Consider the following 4,189-nt stretch of genomic DNA (forward strand, 5'->3'; position numbering starts at 1 on the left):
GTAAGATATTATGAAAAAATCTAGAAGTCGATAAGTAAAAAAAATTTTAAATTTGCAATAACTATAATAAATTTCTTATGAATTTTTTTTATACTCATATTTAATTCAAAGAATAAAAAAGATAAGAATAATTAATCAGGTTCAATGTTTATTCTAAAAAAAAGAAACATAAAATAGAATAATTATTGCAAAAAAAAAAACACACAAAAACCAAATAGTTTCAATTTCAATAATTGAAGTTATTAGTTAATACATAAATTTTTCTAGGAATTACAGATATAAAAGAAAGAACTATATGTAGTGTGGGTTTATTTTATGTCTCTTTATGAACTAAAATTGTGAACATTGTACTTTTTGTATTCTTATTGGGCTCATTTTGTGCCTCTTTTCAAATTTTGCACTCTTTGTTTATCTTTTCTGGTTGGGCTCATTTTGTGCCTCTTTTCAAATTTGACTCACTTTGTGCATCTTTTGATATTTTATTCTTTCCATAACCTAAATCTGTAGGTCTTAGCTTGTGTAATTACCTTCCAAATAAAAGAAAAAATTTTCTTATATTGGGAAGATTAAACCACAAAACAAAATCAAATAGATAGCAAAAAAATCAAAATATTGAACAAGAAAATAAAAGAAAAATATGTCACAATTTTCACAACAATTTTAACATAAGATAAATGTCTATTGGAACATGAAATGAACTCCTCATATAAATCTAATTATAATTTTTTTTTTTAAGTTTTAACAAAAAAAAAATAATGAACTTATATTATAATGTAAATAATTTAAAATTCTCATCCTTTAAATTAATATTTTAGATTGGTCAATAATAACTCATAGATAATTTGAGACGGAACAAAAAATCAACAACAACCTATTTTTAAATATATATTTTTTTGTAAAGTAACATAGAGTCAACCTATAACATAAAGAAAATAAAATAAATTCAATACAAAAACATCTAATTTTAAAATAATAAAAAAAAAACTAAAATTAAACTGAAAGCATTAAAAAAAATAAATACAATAACAAAACTAATAGATCGGGGGGGGGGGGGGGGGGGGGGGGGGGGGGGGGTCTTGATTTGGAGGAGGCTGTGGATGACTGAACTGGGTAAAGTAAATTTTTTAATATTAATTAAATCAACATATCCTCACACCCAAATCATATCTTCATTGTATCTACAATATTTCTGGTCAAAGCGAGTCTCAATATGTTCAAATCATTGATTAAAATGAGACTCAAGAAGATTAAATCTCTAGATCATTTCTTAATAGAAATGATGCTCAAGTCCAGGAGTAGGAGCAGGAGCAAGTACTAGATCAGGTGCCTCTTCTTCACCAATTTCATCCCCCTCATCCCCTTGATCCTCATGGAAAAGAATGCAAAATGAAGCATCAGTAAAGTAGAAAGGTAGATTATTTTGGGGTTCGCGATGATTAAGATTGTATTTTTTTTTCATGAATGTATGAAATCAATTGCCTTAAAGCCACATTCTTCTTCCTTCTAGTGGCAAGGACTTTAATGTTAGTAAGATTATTGATGTAGTCTAGAATCAATTGGCTTCATCAATCAGAGTGCATGACATTATAAAATATGTAACAATAGAAAGCAAAGGAGTGATATTGATTCGATCACCAGGATTAGGAATATTAAAGTTCTTAAGACATGCTGGATGATTTTGGCATTTTGATTCAGAGTGTCAATAAGAGGTAAGTGTTGAATTGAAGGAATACCCCAAAGAGTTTGATTAACATCCGATCAATAAAAATTACTTCTAGAAATCATCAAATATGCTCTAACTCCTTTAATTTAAGATGCAAAAATATACCCAAATCATCCTTAGTGATTTTAACTCTTTGATGGAAGATACAAGAGAACATTACAGTATGATTTAATCACATTCTCATATTTTCAATAAAATAGTAAAAGGTGTCAGGGTGAATGTTTAAATCAAAGTGATAGTGAATAAAATTTGTGTAGAGTCAAGTAGGGACATGATTGTCTTCTTGAATAAGAATATGGGAAGGAGTAATCTTTGCTTTAACAAACCTATCATAGGCTTGTTATTTTTCTCTCAAAAGAGAATTGTCATCTCATTCAGTACGAGATGAAATCCCCTTAGTCTATCGAACTCTCTAGTTACCACTTGCCATTGGAGAAGGATTGAACACAATGATTGAAAAGGATTGAATGTGGAATATATTGTTAAGAAATTAAAAGAAAGGCTTCTAATTTATAAAAACCAGACAATTTCATTCAGTACAAAATTTAGTTCATTCATACAAATTTGGACTTCATACAATACAAACTTGGGTTTGTATAAACGATCATAAAGTATTAAGAACAATTACTATAGAAAAATTACTTTGTAAAGTTACCTTTTCAATGAGTCATTTTCTATAACCTTTGACCAAATTGGAAAGTATAGATGAACATGTATTCGTATGTTATGATAAGTTAATAATGATTGTACCTCCCAATTGAATTCATCAGCATACAAATTGATAATCGGATCATGTAGATGATATTCAAAATGTAATTGTTCTCAAAATGCCCAACATGTTTGTACAGATAAATACTTGAAGGTTTGTATAGGTGATGATATGTTCATAACGTACGATTACCATAAAAAAATAAAATTTTCATTTGGCCAACTTAGAAAAGAAATCATGTACAATCTAGAGAATTCGTACAGTACAAAAATGTTTTGTATAGTATGAATGGAAAATTAATTTTAGGCTTGCACATAATGATAAAGATTTTTTTCCAAAAATAAATCAAACAAGGTCCATGAAACACAAAAACAAAGTAATAAAATGAAAAATCAAACCCAAAATAAAGAAAAATCAAACTAAATAAACCACAAACATAGAACAAAACACAATCATAAAAAAGAAATACAACACAAATGCAATTTGCAAAATTTTAATTTTCAAGCATGAAGATCAATAACACCCAATATGGTTCTTAAAGTACTAAAAGTTTAAAAAATTAGTGGTTTTGTAAAAGTGTCTACAAGTTAATTTTCAGTAGCTACATGATGTAGCTCAATTTCTCCTTTAGTAACATGGTCCCTAATAAAGTAATGTCTTATGTCGATATGCTTAGTCAAAGAGTTTTGGATTGGGTTATTTAAAAAGCAAATGACAATTATATTATCACATAAAATTGGAATAGTACCAATTGATAAGCCTATATCTATAAGTTATTATTTTAACCATAGAACCTATCCCACACAACTTCCTAAAGTTATATATTCTGTTTCAGCAATAGAAACAGTTAATGAATTCTATTTTCTTTTAGAGAAGGAAACTAAAGAGTTCCAATGAATTGATAAGTTCTAAAAGTAAGTTTTTGATCAACCTTATATTCTGCAAAATCTGAATAAGAATATCTATCGATTTTAAAAGAAGTGCTAATCTTAGGGTACCAAATTCCTAAGATTTGAGTTCCCAAAAGATATCTCATAATTCTTTTAATAATGGTTAAATGTGATTTATTTTGATAAGCTTGAAATCGAGCCGAAAGATAAATACTAAACCTTATATAAGGTCTGCTAGTAGTCAAATAAAATAATGATTGCATTATCCCTCTAAATTTCTTTTAATCAACAGATTTTCCTTTAGAGTCCTTATATAACTAAACTGAGAAACTCATTAATATACTTATTTGTTTAGCTTTATCAATATTTTACTTCTTAAGGATGTCCTTAATATATTTTAACTGACTAAGAAATGTGCCATTATCTTTCTACTTTATGTTAAAACCAAGAAATTAACTCAAGTCTCCCATCAAACTCATTTAAAATTCATTGCTTATTATTTTTGAAAAATCATCACAAATATTTTTATTAGTGGATCCAAATAAGATATCATCAATATATATTTGAATAATGAGAATTTCATCTCCTACTCTTTTTAAGAAAAGAGAGGTGTCCACACTCGCTTTAACAAAAAATCATTTTAATAAGAATGTGCTTAGCCTTTCAGACCATGCCCTAGGTGCCTGTTTTTATCAAAATTATATCTTGTTTAATTTAAACACATAATTAGGAAATTGTGAATTTTCAAAACATGGACGTTGCTCAACATAAATATCCTCTTTATAACTCTATTAAAAAAGATACTTTTAACTTCCATTTGATATAATTTAAAACCGTTTAAATAGGTAAAGGCTAGAAGCATCCTTA

The sequence above is a fragment of the Dendrobium catenatum genome, unplaced genomic scaffold, assembly GCF_001605985.2.
Source record: "Dendrobium catenatum unplaced genomic scaffold, ASM160598v2 original_scaffold_109250, whole genome shotgun sequence".
Lineage (NCBI taxonomy): Eukaryota > Viridiplantae > Streptophyta > Magnoliopsida > Asparagales > Orchidaceae > Dendrobium > Dendrobium catenatum.